Below are 19,674 nucleotides of genomic sequence, written 5' to 3' on the forward strand. Positions count from 1 at the left end.
ATAGTTACTCGCGGACGGTGTTCCCGAATGGATAACGAAAACACTTTGATTAATCGGTAAGCGGATGCTAAACTAACTATCCTCGACGCAACTGCCCCACGGCTGCACATAATGTATCGCGAATCATTTTTATCCGTCTACGATGGCGCCGGCGGTGTATCCGTCGAACGAGGCCTAATTAATCACGAAAGAAAGATGTTCGCGAGCAGATATCATCGATCGGTTGACGCGCGACGCTGATAAAACTCGATCGCGTGTCACTGTCAATTTAACGAATGAAAACACGCGGATTACGCCGGGTAACGCCCTCTACACCTCTCTCTCCCTCTCAACCTCTCTCTCCATCCCATTAATTAAGCGTCACGCGGAACAATTTGACTGAACGATCATCGAAACTGATCGATTAGCGGGTGTACGATCGACCGCGATCCCCGTCGAGCCAGAGAGAGCCCCGTAGTCGGAAGTTACAGCTCATCATCGTTACCGGTGTAACGTACCGGTAATCACGGATGCCCCCTTAATTGGATCGGAGTTTACGGCAGAGAAATACGCGTTATTATCGTCCCTGGTTGGCTGGCAACGCCTGTACTCTGGCCAGCTGTTATCCGTGTACAAGCAACAAGCCGCACATTTGGGCCTTCGAGCAATCACGTTTAACATGAAACGCGAAGTGCCACGAACGCCTTAACGCAGACGACTCGAGACCTCCTCGAGTCTGCCGCAACTTGTCCCGATGCGGTGTCACCGAAGCGCAGAAGGTATCCGCGGTGAGTACTGATACGTGCACACAGGTATCCGAGGCTCGCGTGGTATACCTGTCAATTGCGAGCGTGTACGCACGGGACCACCGAAATACCTTTGGCTCCCGGGTGGTTAACCGCGACGCTAAGATAGCATTCAACGCCAGGGAAACTCGGTGGCTCTTATTTTAATTACCCCGTCCTTCTGCGTTACAACCAGGCGACGTCACCACGGGGAAACGGGACCGCGCCTGGGTCCCGTAATACGTTTCCTTCTGCGGATTAATGCAGTTCTACGTTCATTGTCCTCGCCACGCCGTTTCACCTTGTTATAGGGGAGGAAGAAGGGAGGAATCAAAGTAGCCACCGTGCAAGACGATTCTTGTTATCAACGACCTCCTCAGGGACACGGAGGGTGATTCTTATTCCGATGGAATCGAGTTCCGTCGATCGTAGGAGGTCACGATAACAGGGGCAAATTTAAACTGCGAATTCCACCGGCGTGGGTATTCCCAGTTTCGAGTTTCTGTGTATAGCGTTGCGTTAATTACGCCGTGCGAGAGTCGCGAGAGACTATCGATTAAGTTCGACCGTGAGAACTTTGGCTGAGATTAATTAATCGAGTAACTTGTTGAATTAAGAAGTCCCTGGGTATCAATGAATCGATAATCGCGGAGAGATATATCGACAGTTTCCCTCTGCGTTCCTTCTGGATGCGCTTTAGTCGTGGGCCCGTTGGTACCCTCGATGACTCGTTCGTTATTAATGTCTCCCAGCGTGCAGTCGGGCTGATGAATGCAGAACGAACAATGACGAGTGTCAATCGAATCGCAGGAACTTCGTTCACCATCGGGTAATTATTATTCTCTAATTCTATCGGTCGATCGGCGCGCCGGGACACGTAACGTAAGTCTATTTCTACAAGAATAGCTAATCAATAGCCAGCGAGCCGATCAGCGTCCGACTATCCGTTCGATTAGCAGCTGAAAGGGAAAATCTCATTTCCTATTCATGGCTCTACTCGCTTGTTCGACGGAAGAAAGAACCAGAAGCGAGGCTGATTCTAATAACTCGAGACAAACACACGTCCGCGCAGACTTTTACGACGCGACGCGACCGGCTCATCGTTTATGCATTCCGTAGCGACGCGTACATTTTTCTGTCCCGCGCGGAAGAATCGATATTTTCGGCCGCGCCTTTTTCCCTCTTGTTTATTTTTCGCATGCATGCGCGACACGCGTAGCGGCACCGCTAAAAGCTACTCATATTTGATGCCTGCGAAAGTGACTTACGCGCGACCCGACGCTTTCCAATGTCCCGTGAAACGCTCGATGTGATACGCGGATCGACGCGTATCGAGAGAATGGATACAGATTAAAAAACCGTTTGCATACGTGAATAATTATTTCTATTTTCCTCCGTGTAGGTTACCGCGCGCCAACCACTCTCCATTCTCTTCTCTGTCGCACTCCTCGAATTAAACGTTCCCGCGATAGAGGGTTAATTAAGCGGTTCGAATGTCAATATTGGTTTCAAATTCTTTTCTCCGTCCTATGGAATATGAAAATCGCCACTGCGATCACCGATTTAATTCGAGGTAACGCGAACGAGGCTTCGCGTAGATGATACGAAACGAGAGGCTAGCCCAGCCGCGTAGCGTCGAGCGTAACCCTGTAATTACACCTCTCTCAGAATGTTCTTTCTCATCGTCGATTCCTCCATTCTATCGTTCGACGTCCCGTCCAAAAGCCTGGACCGCCTCGGATAACGTTCATTTCCTTACCAGGTCCAGGGACGGCTACCACTTGTCCGCAATTCCTTCAGGATGTACGGCTCGGTGATTCCCGAGGAAATGAACGGGGGCGAAAGCGGCCCGAAAAGGGAAATCTCAATGCTGGAATTCGGTTACCTTTAACAGCGCCCTGATCGAGATTGCAATCTCTGTACATATAGACGTCCTAAAATATGAATATCCTTCAATCCTCCGTTGAATCTTCCGCTTCAGTTTCTTCGATTAAGCTCCGCTCCAGCATTGAATTAAACGAAACATCACCGCGCTATTTAATCTGTCTGGCTTCTGTTCCGATTCTCCTGCAATTTCTACACGATGTCGACTCCCTTAATCGAGCGTGTAATCGCGAAAGTCTGCTGGCAATGGTTTGATTGATCCCTTCCGTTATCGTAATGCATCATACGCGACAGAGTATTACGAAGTATTTTACAGTCTCCGAAATTCATTGAAAAATTCTGACGAGTATCGCGATCTTTATACGTAACCACTCGCTATATTAATTTGCCATTAATTTCCCGTCAATTTCAACGACGCTGATTCGCGTCCCGAATAGTCTGCTCGTAGCTGTAAATCCGGCGCGGTGCCTTGATATTTATTAGCCGAGGTGGCGCATGTATCTCCGCAAACACGGAGTAATTTATGCAGAGTTCGCTATCGATTGCCCGGGCAAAGTAAGTTGAAATTACGTTTCGATTACCGATGCTGAAAAGACCGGCGCGCGCTATCGCTGCGCCTTACACACGGGCCGCACAATAGACAGGGTCGGTATCTTTGTTGGCCCCGTTCTGATTGGACCGTTAGAGTCCCCTGCTTATGTTAGTTATGTCGGTGCATTCAGCGAACAGCCAGAACTGCTTTGTTGGCACTGGCATATCAGGGTGTAACGAGCCTCTGTATTGACGTTCTATTCACCGGCCTTCTCTGACCGTGAATCTCCCGCTTCCCAGCAACTACTATTACCGTGTAGCTTTGTGTCTGGCGGACCTGGACTTTATACATCGGAAAGTTTTCCTGATTCCCAGGCGCAAGTTTATGGATAACAGAGTTAACTCCGCATCGCGTCGAGGTTGGGACGCGCCAACTACGGAAGTGTTCTCTTCCGAAAACTGCCGGATTCGTAAACCCCCGCCGACCAGCGGAACTTCCGACACCCGCCGAGTTGGATAACAACGTCACTATTAAAAGAATAACCTTTTAACGGAGCTAATCAACGGGTGCAGTAGGAAATTCGTTAACTATTCAGAGGCTGCTGAAAGACGGTGCATCCGGTGACGGAGGTTAAGGATCCAACGGGACCGCTCCTGGGAACACGGTCAATTCCCCTCACTCGTTATGACGTTAGAATCGCTCGAATGCGTATGCGCGTGCATAGACACGCGGTACGTCGACTGATTGGTCTGAGCTAGCCTGAAGCATCGTCGTCGAATGATAAACCCAGGAATAGGATACAATTAGGATGCGAGTAAGATAGAAACGATGGAAGGCAGCTCGTGCATCGAACTACCGAAAAGAGTGAACCCTCCGTGCAGCTTTTAAGCTGTCATTGACCCAGCCACGGTTATCTAAGGAACTTCCATCGATCAAAATCCGTGTCTATCCGAACTCGAAGAAACAAGCACGTCGAACCTCGAGCAGGAATAAAATCCTCGCTATTTCCAGCGTGCGCCATCGCCTGAAAGAAATCCCTCAAAGTCATACCAGGAACCGCGCGTGCGACTTGAAGCATTCGTACGAAGGAGGAGCCAAAAATCGTCCGGGTTCCGATCGATTCGTGGATTGTAGGATTCCAGGACGTGGGTCCTGTAGGAATGCGGCGGATGGTACGGACGAGCGATACGTTTGTCCCTCGCTGCACAGCCAGGCTGCGCTCGAGTCATTACCATGCAACTGCGAGCACTGCGACAGCCTCCTGCCGTGCGGACGCATCCATCTTACAGTGGTCCCTGGCAGGAGACGCGAAATCAGTTTTATTGTATCCCTGTACTTGCTCACTCGCGTCGCGTATGGATGCAAATTTGCTTCATTAGGGTATCGGGGATGCGACGTGGACCGAATACGCTCGACCGCTGAGATGCCACTGGAACCGACGTCGGATATGGCGAAACGCACCAATTAAGAGGGCCAGGCTATCGCGTGTGTGTTGTGCCCGAAACGTAAAAGGAGAGCGTCCAAGAGACGGTTCTTCTTCTGTTCGCAGTGGGTCCAGTCGAAGTTGCTGGTCGTATCGAGCTATTCGCGGAACACGAACATTCCCGCTCGGTTCGAATTGAACGAGATCGCATTTGTCGCGTTTCAGATCGCGCGTCGCCTCGCTCGAATATTAAACATCGCGTTAATTTTAAAGGAGACCCACCGATCCCGGTCAAAGCAACGGATCGTTCCGCTGAGAGAGTCGAGCAGCCGATGGTAAACTGCGGAAGCAACGTTACGCACAATCTGAAACTGTTCCTGATATCGTAAGCAAACACACGGGTATATGTAGAGTGTAATTGTTCAAATTTGTAGACGTTTACCGCTTCGTGTGTACACTTACGTATAATTGTGTACAGTGCACACTGCGTCAAATCGAAGTTGGGTAATATTCAGATCAATACACGTCGCGAGAACAGAGAGGAGATACTTTTTCCAGCTGGCTTTATCTACGATAATGTATTCTCGACGACGTAACGGGGATTTGTATCCTCTTCGCGTAGATAATCCGAACGTCTCACGGGTAACCTAATTTAAGCTACGGCTGGTAATTTCGATTTGTGGGCAGGAACGAGGAGGAACGCGGAAATTGTCGAATAAATGTCGCCTGGGTGGGATTGAAACGGGCTGCTGGTATCACGGGTTTATTAAAAGGTATGTGCACATAATGGAGTGCGGTAATGAAGACGGAGGCCATCGCGTGCACGGAACGCGAAAGAAGAGCCCGAAGAGATTTCTCCCCCCTGGTTCTTCTGACCGGTATCGATTCGTGTTTACGTACCCGGCTCACGTATGTTGCGTGCGGAATGAAAGATCGGGACCACCAATTCCGCGAGGATCTCCCGTTGAAAAACCGCGCGTGGATCTTCGTCCCGGCACGAAAACCGATTAATCCGACGCGATGCATCGCGTGGTTTTCTCGTTACCTGGGCAAATAATTTACATTATACCTCGTTCGCCGTTTATTTTTGGAATTATGCAAATGCCGCCCACGGGGGATTACCATTCGCGAGCCGGAACCGGATTTCTTCTGAACGCCACCACCGTTCGCTCGAATCTAAAAACCGGTAAAGCTGCCATTTGCGAACATACCGATAAACAGAGACGATAATCGGCTTCCAATGGACAATTTGTTCTATTTATTATCGCGCGACGCGTTCTAGAGTATTCTGGCGATTCATTCTCTTTTCGATTCGTTTCAGACGCGCGTTCGATAAAAGCAATTAGGCTGGCAGTTTAACAGGTAAGATAACAGCGACGGTACACGAGCGGCGACGGTATCGGCATACGATTCCGTGAAATTCGGAAGTCAACTTCAGTAGGAACCTGTAAGCGTAAATCTGTAAGCAAATACAAATAAGCTGATTGCCCTCGAAGTCCTCGGTCCATCCCTAGCCAGTAATTTCCTATCCACGTCGTCGCATGGACGGCGAGAATGAGCCTGGTCCTCGGGCAGGGAGCACCCTGCAGCCCGAGAGAGAACCATCTGTGTGCGCTAAGATTATATTTGGTTTGGCCCATGCAAATTCATGAGTTCCGCAACGTCCTGACATTCGGCTATTTTGAGTTAGATAGACGCGAAGCTATTGTAACTAACAACTCCGATTGCATCGGGAACTTACCCCCGGAAATTAACTTGTAATTTACAAAGATCCTCGCGAGGGTCTCGAGGATTCGACGCAACAAATTATCTTACGCTTTTGTAACCGAACTGTTAATTCCAGTTCGCCCCTGTACGCCATCGCGGTTGGCTCTCCAAACATTCCGAATGCAAACTGCAGCGCTTGAACTTGTCTTAACGAATGTCGACGAATCCGAAGCTTCCGCGACGCGATACAACACTGGAGACATTCGTCGTAACGTTCGCCCGTTGAACGCGATAAAATAAACGAAGAAATTTATACGGGACTCGCTGTATCGCATCGCTGTAACGTTTCTACAACGATACGACGAAATGTACGATTTCGAACGGGTTACCCGATACTCCTGACCCAACAATTTCACCCCAATTACAAGTTCGAACGATTAGCATCGGAACTTTAAGGATCAGGTTTCGTTCGTTGTATCCCGTGAACGGCGTGGGCGGAAGAAAACTCGCTTTCGAATTGTTTCGTGCGAACTAATAAGTTCGGGTCTAACTGGTTCCCGGGGCGGGCAATTCGAACGAGAAACATCGGCACGCAACCCTCCCGTCGAGCGCCGGTTAACACAGCCCGTTACTTAACACCTACACCACCCGGCTGACTCTGCTCGCGGACGATGAATCGGCGTAGCCGCCGTCGGAACCGAACGAAATTTCGATAATTACCAACGCCACGGAATATTCACCGTTTTCACCCTCTCGCGGCGGAGGGCCGCGGGTATATTAATTCTTCCGCCAACTTATCTCATCGCGGGAAGTTCGGTTTATCTTGCAGTAACCCGAGCAAAGTAAACGTCTAGACGCAGCCCAGAGATCTCCGTGGTATCCGCGATACGAGACACTCTGTCGTGTTTTATGCTGATCATAATCCACCTTTGAAACACGGGCGAAACTTTTGGAACAAGGAGCATCGGTAAGCAGACATCGGGTTATACACACCGCCGTGGGCCGGGAGGCGCGCGCATAAACGCGAGAAAGGGGCTGTTTCAAATATTATGACTTCGAGGGGATTACCGGTGAAATCGTCCGGGTGGAACATTTGTTTTTAAATTCATTATGGAGCCCCCTCCCCCCTCTCCCGCGGAATAACATTTTTCGAGCCAACAACGCCCGCTGAGGCGAACGACGCGCGCGATTCGTTCGCTTCGAAATTTCGAGAGAATACAGGGGATGTTCGCGTGGACCGTAAATCAGAGAGCCGCGGCAGGATCGCGGGGTAATATTGGCTCGTGAAATCGTACAGTTATTAATTAATAATCTGTACCTTATTCGAGTTTTTCGAACCGAGTGACGGTAAATAAACGAATGAATGAATTAAACATACGGGACGTAAATGTAATTTGTAGGCGGGCGCAGCTTTTGCCATTTAATGCCTTTTATGCGACGCGACGATTTTACCTTGGATCCCAGCTAACAAAAGACGTGACTGACATTAAAACTGGAGGTTTAAAACACGCGCCGGTGTTAATCCGAGAACCAGCCAATATTCCCATCTCGAGCGTGTGCGTTATCGTGTTGCGTACGAAAATTCAGCGCTCGGAATTGGGATTCGAAAGTCCGCGGATTGAAGGGTGCGCGTCTGGACCAGGTGAAGCTGGTGAAGAACGGAAAACGCTGTTTCGGCTGGAGTGCCACGCGCCCGGTCGCATTCGAAACAGGACTTTTAACAACTAACTTGTTAGTCAAATTTTTAATGACGAACCGTTGAACGAACGATGAGAACTCGAATTGAAAGGGCCCTTACATATGTAACTGCGCATTCGGAATACAGGTCAAAAGGTCGCGCGTACAGCCGACTATAATTCCGCGTGTTCCACCGACTTTCGTATCCGGCGGCTCGCGAATCAAGCCACGTTGAAATAAATATCAGCAAATACCGTGCGATGCGCAAAATTTTAACCACGTCGGTGGTTTCGATTAAATATTGATACGACAAATGAAATCTGATTCGCGGATGCAAAGAAAAAAAAAACATCGATATCATAAAAAGTGTAGCTCGTCGGATCTGCTTTTAATCGCAGGAATCGATCCTCGATCTTTTTTTTTTTTTTTAATCGAAGAGTCGTGGCGCGACTATATTTCTACCGGCGGTAGGCAGCATGGGAACAATCCCAGAAACTTTGCATACGACTGAACGCGAAGTGGCCGCTGGTGCAGCTCTCGCGACAAGACAAGAAACCCCGGGACCGGAGGGCGTGCGCACTTAACATTCCAGCGACGTCCGCCGAAGATAGCGTTACACCGTCATTAAACAGCGCCGAATATTTGCATTATAATGGAACACAGAGGCCGTGATTCATTGAGTTCGTCTCGTTCGTTATTAATGGCCCTCGGCTTCACGGATATCGCCGCCGCGAGCCGCATTGTGTATCAGTCCCAGCCCGTTCCTCCTGGTACACGTTCTTCCCTCCGCATTAACATAAGCACCGTATCTCGCTGGGTGTCACTCGGAGACGCGAGAGACACCGCAACGAGGCCTGGAATCCCGTGTCCCCTCGAACCAGCCCTCCTCCACGAGCTGCCCTAATGATGACGTCGCCTCGACCCGTTCCATTCTAAATGCCGACACGCCTCTAAATTAGTGTCCTCGCTAGATGCGCCCAAAGGGTACGTCAACCTCGGTGACACGCAAAAAGAGCCGCGGATGCCACTCCCTTTTCTTCCTCCTCGCTCTCTCGCCCTGTTTAAATATAGCCAGACGTGGAGCATCGAGTGCTCGCGTGGTCAACGTCTACGGACGGTGCGTCACCGCCATGGAACCCGCGAGACGTGAATGGGAAATGGGTAACAATGTAACTCGCTCCTCGTGTCAACCGCGAGACTCGTTCGCGTGTGTGTATGTACCGGGGAGTTGTCGACTTTTGCCTCGCTGAAACGAAGGGGCGAAAGATTAGCTCGATCGGGAACGCTTCCACGCTAGAGCTGGTTTTATCGTGGTCTCGTCCACGCGATTCATTCGTTCGATGTCGTCTCTGATAATAAATAAGACGCGTTGCGAAGATTTAGAAGCACCATCCATCAGCTTATTACCGTTGATGGGTCTAAAATATCAGCGGAGATACGAGCTTTGTCCTTGACCGGGAGGAGCCCTCCAGCCTGGATGCAACGCGTGGCGAACCAATGAGAAATGATGGCAGTAGATACAGCCGCTGTTAGACGGGCAACGGTTCGCCTCTGCAGGCGGCTACGGCTGAATCGATGCTCCCGTTTATATGTACAATGCACCGTCAATCACGAGAGTCTACACGTGTGCCTTGTAAATTTTAAATATTAACAGACAGCCGAGCATCCGAAATGTAAAATGACGTTTACGTAAATTGATGAATAAAAGCGGCAGGAATTCTTTCGACGAAGCTAGTGCAGAATTGATGAGCGATGATGCTTTCCCCTTTTATTCAGAGATACATTTATCCACGGAATGTTGCAATTTTAATAACGTACAGGATTGGTGAATTCTATTCCGAATTCAATCGATATTCGATGTGTAATTTTACGAAACATTTTATTTCTGTAAAATTCAAACATCGATTCTATCAATTTATAGCATCAAATATTTACGCGTTCAAGGATCGTTTAGCGAATTTCGTTTTGTTCGCCAGTCGATTCGTAATATCTATCGGAAATTTTCGCAATTATTCAGAGCAGAGGACAAGGCTCCCGCTCTTTACGATAGTCTGGCTAGACAGCAGAATGTCTGAAGATGCATTTGCTTCCTTAGAATCCGCGCGCCTACCTCCTTTTCTTCGAGGTCGCATGTCACGGATGATTATGTATAATAGATGTTTCTTCGAAGTGTCACAAGGCCTCTATGGAGAGTATAAAAGCGTTACGCTGAAAAGTATTAACGTCATTCTCCAGGATTTTACAATAGAAGCGACGCAGGTGGTATTAGCGAATAGTTGCGTACAAAAGATGGGCCATCAGAATTGAATTCGCCACGCGCGTATAAAAAACAAAAAAGAAGGAAAGTATTCAATTTGAATTGTACAAACGTTTTTCATCGAACGATGAAATCTGCTGATCGAACGACAATTGTATATTGCTGAACGACGACGGGTGATTCGGGTCGTAGAGAATCAGGTCTATTTACCGAAACGATTTCGCATTTTCTGCAAGACAGATAGCAAACATCGATAAATTTCATACTCTGCGATTGACGGGACGCCATTCCTGACCTCATTTACCTATCACCGATCCGCTCTGCATGACATGGCCAGATAAGTCGTTAGTGTCGGATTTATCGACACGTTTTCTGCGTTGTCGGGGAAATTCATTATCCCACCGGGTGCTAGAACGCGTTAATGTCAATGAAATGTTTAGCTAGCCTGTGCACGGGCACGTCGAGTTTCTCGCACGCGTCCGAATCACTACGAGAAAAAAAAAAGAAAAAAGAAAAAACGAGAGAGAACAAACGCATCGATCCCCGTCTATTCAACACGTTCGATGCGACCGCGATTCTAAAAAAGGGAGGATCGCGGTCGCGAAAGGGTTAAATTGGATATCAACATCGATATCGTACATAACGGAGGCCGAGGAAATATTTAATCCGGCGCGATGTCTGACGCAGAGACTATTTGCGGCCGAAAGGGTTAAGGCACGTACGTTGAATGCGTCGTAAAAACGTGGGGAGTGCGAGCATCTGCGCGCGACACGATATCTAAACACGTAAATTGCCAGGAGCTTCCGCGGCGGAGCGTCGTTTGAATGAACCTGCAGAAGATGAATGCCGAGCAAGAGAAGAGAAAGAGAAAAGGGGATGGCTGAAAGAGAGAAATAGAGAGAGAGAGAGAAGGAGAAAAGCGGGACGCGTAAGAAAAATAAGTAAAATTGTCCGTGCGTGTCTCTGGGCGAGCGTGGAAGCGTCTCTTTCGGCTTGCATCCGCCGCCACTCCCAGCCACCCCGTATTCGAAGTAGCTCGCCCATCGCGCCTCCTTCTCGTGTCCTGCCTTTGTATCCAGCTCGCGCCAAGACGTAAATAAAACGGCACGCAATTTATTCGTCGAAGCCAAGCGCCTCTGCCTGGTTCGCCCCGTGAGAATATATATCCCGCGGGCTGCTCGCCTTCCTGCGGAAACGCACACGGCCGCGCGGTTTTCTTTTCTGTTCGACGCCCTTTTACACGCCTCTGAATGCGAATCTCGCGGCGAGTTGACGTCCTTTTGTTAGTCCGATATGGAATTTCACTCTGCCTGCCTGGTGGGGTTGGTTCGACCGTATTGAAAGCCCCGCGTTCGAATCCTCGCGGTTTTCCTTCTCTCTGGTGTCGTAAGACAGTTTATAACCCGCATTGTGCTCGCGAATTGAACCAGGCTCCCGTTTTGCTTTCTCTCTATCGAGTTCTTTCTTTTTCTTCACTTCTCGTCGGATCGACTGTCGTTAAGACGTTGAAGGATTTAAAGAGCGTTGCCTCATCGACGGCTCTTGTCAAGTCGCGTCGAAATCTGTATTCTTAGTCGCCCGTGGACCCGTCGATTTGTCAATTCGTTTAATAACGCGAATAATCTTTTAAGTACCCCTTTTATTCGCGAGATAACCGAAGAAAATATGCGAATAATGATGTGAAATACGATTACCTTGACAGCTTCGAGCCAGAAGGTAATCCCTCTTATTATACGACCTTCTCCCTTTTATATTCCGGTTTACAGAAAACATCCGGCGTATTAATTCTTAAAAGCCTCGCTGAATATAAAAGTCCGCATAATGCATAGCTGAAAAAGACTTAGCGCAGAAATGTCGTCCCCGGGGCGGTTGCGGCTGCTTAATTCGTCGCGGTGTACGTACGCGCGTGCATTCTAAAAATGAAATTATCGCATTCGTGCTGCGGCTTAATTCAGAAAATCCGTTACTATTTCCTCGGCTATGAAAATTCGAAACAAACCAACCCACGAGGCTTCCGGTTGTTTCATAATTAATCCTTACAGCTTATTTATTTTAATGAAGCCCCGGTCGGACCGGTAGCGGATTATTTCGAAATTGATTAAGGTAATCGAACAGCAGGCGCGTTATTAAAATAAATGAGGCAAAGTACCAACACCTCCTGCAACCGTTACACGTCGAACGATCGCTCGCTCGCGGACTCGCGAATCGCTACCGTCCGAGCAGAGTCGATTCAACCGAGCCAACGTAAAAGTCATCCGTCGCAGTCGTTATCGCGGCCATTCTCAGACAGAAGGAGTCCGTTAGACAGATAACGAACCAGTGGCTCCGTGTTCCTCCCCTCGGCCAGATAATTCTCATAATTCCGGAAACGGATATTACATTACTCCAGATCTGGCCGCCGCGAAGGAAACGAGATCCCCTCCGATCCCGGTGCCGATCCAACCAACTAAAAGAAAGATAATCCCGCGACGGTCTCGCCGCTATAAAAGGATCTCCCCGGGTATGCTTTCCAGAAATGTTCCAAGCAAATAGTTCGCTACGACTCGAGAAGGGGGGGTCGATGAAGTTTCCTCCTCGCGAGGAAACTTCGCAATCACGACAAAGGGACGAGGACGGTTGATGCACGCGTGACTTGTTGTACTTTCGTTCGCACGGCTAGCTGGTCCATTTCTTCGACAGAGGGCCACGCGAGACGGAAACTGTTTCGCGTCGCTCCTTTTGTCCCCGTGGCAGCCGTTGCCTTTAAGGTTTGAGTGGTTCTGCGGCTGCTAACCCGGGCACCGTGGAAAGAATCGCCCGCTCGAAGTTCGCTTTGACCGGTTAAGGTATAATTTTCGGATACTTCCCGGGGCACTTTCCCAGCCCCGGCCACTTGTCAGCGAAGCCAATTTCGCCGTGGCAGGGAACTTTCGAACCAAGTTCATTGGTGAAACGGTGCGCGGATGCCGAAAGAACTTCCGAGGAGCGCGAAGGAGCCGGCTTCTCTTTTCCTTTTTTTTTTTCCTCTACGGAATATTAAATCCACGCGGAAATCCCGGAAACGTGGTGGCGGACGGGGCGATGACAATCGAACGCGTCCTGTCGCTTGAAATTCTCCAGCTTGAACCGGGTCAGGCATTCGCGGGTCGCCATTCTTCGCTCGGTTATTAACATGGGATTTTATTTGTCGTTAAAGCTTGTAGATCGATAGTTATCTAATAGGAGATATACGGAATGTCGGTTTTATTATTTAAATTGCCTCGCACGCTGGTACGACCCGAGGCTGTCCGTTGCTATTCGGTCGCGAAGTGGACACGTGGGAAATTTATTATACGGAGCTCTACACAATTTACGATCACGCGATTATCGTGGAAATTTATAGTCCAAATCAATGCGACGCTCGATTGTTGAGTAGAGAATTTCATAGAAAATATGGCGAAAAATTTGTTGCTCCGTCGCGAATTGAGTCTTTGCTGGTCGAGATACTAGCCAGGTGCGAACTGAGAAATTAATTCCCTGGATCCAGAAGCGCGAGCTGTAGTTTACGATGTCGTGGCCATTTCCAGGCGCGGGGGATTAAATCTTACAGCTCACTTGTTTCGTCGTTAACAGGCTGAATCCCTGTCGCTTCTGCTCGCGTACGCTTTCCAGCCATCGCGTGGCGTGCTATCCGATTAAAATTCGAACGAGACTCCGTCGATCGTTTGTCGCGTAACGCCTCGTCCGTCGAGCGTGTCGCGTATTACACGAGGGGTAGTAATCGGGCCCAGGATCTCGCAGAATTCAGCTTCCTCGTCGGCTAATCGAGAGCCACCGCGGTCTTTACGAATGCAGGACAGGCTGGATGGAAATTTGCATTATTATCTGGACACGTACCCTGGCCAGGCGAGTCTTGACGAGCGCGGTAGGCGACCGGGTAATTATCGTTGGCAGGTGGACGAAAGAATTTCGGGGACAGCGCGGCGAAGCTCCTCATCGATTGTCATTAGGCGTCGCTCGAACGACGGGTAAAAACGGGCATTAAGATTTCACGCCCGCCTCGAGGGACGTTTTGACGCTGCCGATCAGAGCGTGTTATAGGCGCTACGATTCGACGAATGGGCGATCGATTCGTATAATGACAGAGGTGATTCTGATCATCTGGCAGTCATCTTGCACACTATTTCTATAATTTGAAGGATTGCAGAACGCTTTGGTGTACGTAGGGATAAAATGACATGTCGTTATTGTGCCCAGTTGATCGCGAAAGACAGTCAAGTTTTCAAATACAATTATCGTGGTACCGTGATTAACGCTTGGAGTCGGTTCCCTAACAGATGCCACGACACGTCGCCTGTCATCGCAATATTTCCCGCTCCGTTTCTGTTTTCGTATATTACGTTTTCCCGCTAATCAAGCCGAGATTCAAAGGGTTGCCTTTTCGACTCGATGCACGCGATACCGTTTCGCGATGATAATCTCTTTTCCCCGTTCTCATTTGCCATTTCCGAGGATCACGCAACGTACATTTCTCCCTCTCTCTCCCTCCCTTTTCCACCCCCTTTCTCCCTTCCTTCGTTCCTATTCCCCCGTGTTGCTCCACGTATTCATCGGGAGCTGGTAATTCAAACGAATGAAAAGTTTTCAAGCGGCGCGTCCGGCATCTCCTCCTTCTGTTACGCGAGCCCTGCATCTTTCAATAATGGTGATGCGTTGGCGATTCCACTCTGCTGGATGAAAAAAAACAGAGAGAGCGAGAGAGAGAGAGAGAGAGAGTGAGAGAAACAGAAAGAGGAACACAGACAGCCTATCGTCCCGCTACTTTTTATCCTCCCTCCCTGGGTAGCAAGTTCATTTCCGCATGAACGGTGCTCTCCGCGTCGATGTTTCAATGGTAATGCTCCTTGCCAAAAGGCGGTCTCGTGCAGCACACCAGCCGTGGCTCTTATCTCAATTGAAGCCGTCAGCTCGATTATTACCTTTGCAAATTTAAACATCCCATTACACTTTCCCTTGGCCCTCGCGCGGCCGGTTACGCGCCAACGGTGGACAGAGGATGAGCTCGTTCGGAACGTTCATCAAAATTCCCGTGATTCTTTAAAGAATCGTAACTACCAGCCGGAAAGTACATGTAATTGCAGGCACGATTTTAATCACGAAACGCGAGCACTCTCTCTCCCTCTCTCTCTCTCTCACTCACTCTCCACGGTTTTTCCTTTCGTCTACTTTTATTTTACCCGACCCCTTTTCCACTCATTTCCCGCTGAAAGAAGAGACGTCAAGGGGGCGCAAAAGAGAAAGCGAGAAAAACGAACGTGCCCTTTCCACTCGTTGATCCGATGGATAACGAAGTGAAAAACAATGTCCCGTTATTTTAATGGACTCGTTAACACGTTCACCACCGTGTCGGTCATCGGGTGGCCGACACTGTACTTTACGATTACGCCACGTGGTTAACCGGTGAACGATACCCCGTTAAGATTAGCGTAACACCTATTTACTTATCTACGTGTACCTCCAAGATTGTTCATTCTTTATCGAGCAAATTAGCTTACAGCTTACTCGTTAACGTAACAAGGTAATCCATCGCAAAGCTTTACATCGATGCGATAAACGTATACTGTGCAGAAGAGTTAAACAGAATAATTCTAGACTAGAACGATAATCGAGAAATTTCTACGAAACGTTTGCTCATCAGATCGGGGATGATTTTTAACGAGCGATGCCACGACGACTGCCTTCGGTGCGACAATTATTATTCAGGAGAATTCGGCAATATCGAGCGTGCCACCGCTGTGGCAGACAGGAGAAGAGACGAGGCCTGGTATTGTCACCGTTGCATTCATTACGGGCAAGTTGGTCGCTCGCCTGATACATAATAGTCGAACCATTGTGTCATTTGATTGCATAATTCCAGTTAGACAACGGGCGACCTGTGTAACGTGCACGCGCGCAACCCCGCCCCCCGCTATACTTCGCTACCATCAATTCAACATCAATTCATTACGACTAGATACCGCCTGGGCGGGACGTCGCGTTCCAGATTTTGATCGATACCCCTGTAACTTTCACGCTCCCGTATTATAAATGCCCGCCGCTCCATATTTCCCGGGTTCATTGTGCGTCGAGAGACCATCGGGAGCCGCGAAATATCGCGGCGCGGTATATTTTTCCTCCCATCACCGCTGATCCCATTGGAGAAAAGCAAACAATGGGAAACTGTTATTATTTACTAGAAAAATACTTTTAAAAGGTATCCGTTATTATTCGAGCGTGCTCGTTTTACGTTTTAACGACTCATTGTATTTAATCAGCGCTGGCCCGTATCGCGAGCGAGCACGCCGGGGTGGCGGTGGTAAAAATTTCGCCAGCGCGGAAAATAAAAACGCCCAATTACCGGATCGGGAATTTACACGAGCAATGAGGTGACCACGTATGCATTTCGATGGGCAAATTTCGTTAAATCCCCCTCGCGGAGATGCTCGCGACGGCGGCTCTCGCTCGCTCGCGAAACCGCTTCCCGTCCCTCTCGTTGCAACGTAACCAGCCATCTCCGCCGTGTGTTTTCGCATTAAAATGCAGATCGACGCTCCGTACGTGCGGGCAAACCGCATTTTTCTGTTCGAAATTTCCACGAAAATGGCACGGTAATACGCGCGGCGGGCAAAGCGCGCGGCGTTCAAATTTTCCCATTACAATGCAGATCAATCGCGTTCCACGCGCCTCGATAGCCCCCCGGTCATTTCTGCGTAACCGATTTTTTTCTCCCCCCCTCCAGGATTGCACGAATTTTCAATGCATACGCGGGCCATGCGCGCCGCGCTACAGCGCCCTGGTAATTTCCTTCGATTTCGCCGCGTGAAGAATGGACGCTGCTGGGCGCAAACAATCGGTCAATCTCGTCGGTCGGTGAAGTCGTTATGACGAAAAAAAAAAATCGTAGGCTCGTTTGTTGCCGGACGATCCTTCGAAAAATCCCGGCTGCGCAGTTTTCGGTTATTAAATCGGTATTTGTCACCGTGGGCGAGAGTGCGCGGTGGACAAATTCGCGGGAGATGCAGCCCAGCCATAGGAGCGCTCGAATTTCAGACACGAACTGCACATTTCCGGCTAACGCATTCGCGTACCCGAAACTAATGAAAAAAAAATTGATGGATGGAACGCTGAAAGCTGTCTTCCCGTTCTCTTCCTGGGCACCTTCCAAACGACCTGCATGCGCGACTATTCTTGGGGCCGCGCGAGCATCGTAACTGGATCACGAAGCATTGACGAAGAAGTGGATTACACCGGATATCGTGACGAGATTCTTGGGCGTAATACGAAATTCGGGTGCATCGGAAATGTATTGTCGTTGGTCGCGATACGACGTCGAGGGGCAACAGAATTGGAAGCACCGGCGCGACATTGCAGATGCAGCGGATGCTTCGGATTCGGATGGCGCTCGCGCTACAATGTTGCGCGCCATCCGTCGTGCTCATTTCCATAGTAAGATAGCTGCATATTACTCGCCGTATCCTACGACTCTCTGACTCGCTCGCTTCTGTAACCGCCTTCCTTCACACTCTGTTTTATACTTCCCATTCTCGTTTGCATTTCGTTTTTAGTTTGCCGGCTCTTTGTGCGCCTCTCCTCGCTCGCGCGTACCTTTTTCTTACCGTTTGAAGTGACCTCGGGAAAGAAGGGCGACGGGAGTCGTGCCTTATAGATTTCGCGCTGACAGCGTCTTCTTAATAATGCTCGATGGTGTCTGTTTGCGCGTCAGCCTGTCAGCGCGATAACTTTTCGAGCACTTAAACTACGGGGCTTAAGTCTGACGCAGAGATTCCACGGATTTAAGCACTTTCTCGCGACTGAATTTAGGTTAAATCGATCCACGAGGTGAGAGAGGAAACATGGAGGGATGACGTCGAGCATTGGAGGCTGCTGATAAAGATGCGGTTAATAACGATACTTGCGCAAAAGATACGAAGCGAGATCCAAGCAAGATGGGAATACAAAATGATCAACGAAACGAACGACGTCCTACATCTTTCTTTCATTCTACGAGTTCTCTGCCAGCTTCGTTGACGCTTATCACGACTCACAGAATAATCAGACAGAGATTTCTCGCAGAATCAGGCAAAAACCAAACCGGGGGTATTACAAGCTTCCCATTAGAAATCGCGGGTACGTTCCGCGAAGATTTCTCCAGCTTCTCCCACGAAGATCTCTCCCTCGAGAAGGAGAGATTTTTGTCAAGCCTTACCAAGCGAAGCCGGTAAAAAATGCTGGCGATTAGTCAACGTTGCTCCATTCTCTCGGCTTCCTTGGCATTTAGTACTGCTTTATCATTACTTCTCGTCGCCTGGATCCTTTGTCTCTTCACCACCCTTCAACCCCCGCCCCCTGAATACTTCGGTTTTCTTAACCATCGAAATATTCGAGCCGTGTAACGCGAGTCGCGCGAGTGGAAATTCGAACGATCGACACGGAAAATTTGACGACGCTCGCCCATTTTGAACTCTTTCTTTTCCTCAAGTGGGGCGGAACAAATTTACAAACCAGCCGCGAGTCCCCGTTGTCCTTCTGGAAATTACGCGATGAAAGGTAAACGAATTTATTACGGTGGTGGAGGTAGAGGAAAAAGGAAAAAGAAAAATATTGAATGAAAGGATCGGACGCGCGGATGGGACGGCGTCCAATCGACGAATCGACGCGAGCTTTCGACGGGACAAACTGTCGAATTGTCATTTTGCCAAACGGATAAATTGCGAGGACGGATATCTCATCGAACGGACAAATTGCTGAATATGTTGTGTCGGCAATAAGCGAGCTCGCATATATGTCGACCCCCTCCCCCGTATTTAAACGCGTTGAATGGATTTATTAAATTTTTCTGACCCTAGCCGGTTGCGCGCGTTAACGTGAGCCAGAAATTCTCAAAGCCGACGCGCGGCGGTTATGAATTCGATTAACAAAAAAGAGGGAAAACGAAAGGTTCCGTGAAATCAAACGGATTTCAACGCGTTTAATATCCGTCTGTGCGTATTCGAGAGGGATTTGTCTTTCCATTTATGCTTCCGTTTATTTTCGTCGATTCCACCTACGCGCGCAACGAACGACGCGCGACTCTTTTTGGAATATTCCCTACTCCCTTTTAGGACCACGTGAAACTTAAAGTCCAATTTCGTGTTCGCAAATCAGGTTACCATTTTATGCGCGAGTGAGACTATTTCTGGAAGTTGCAACGTTCAATAATATACAGGATAGATGAATTCTATTTTCGATCGGTTCCATATCCATCGCGCAATTTTTCTTAAATAGCGCCAAGCGTTTACGTTGACGCGAGATCGAAATATTTATCGAGATTATTTTACAGTAGAAAACGTACACGTGACACGGGGATCGAACATTGGACAAAAGTGAAGAACCCTTTTCACATCGTATCATTTCAACATTACTATAATCCGATACGGTTCTGTAGTCCAGAAAA

This window comes from Xylocopa sonorina, chromosome 7 (assembly GCF_050948175.1).
Source record: "Xylocopa sonorina isolate GNS202 chromosome 7, iyXylSono1_principal, whole genome shotgun sequence".
NCBI lineage: Eukaryota > Metazoa > Arthropoda > Insecta > Hymenoptera > Apidae > Xylocopa > Xylocopa sonorina.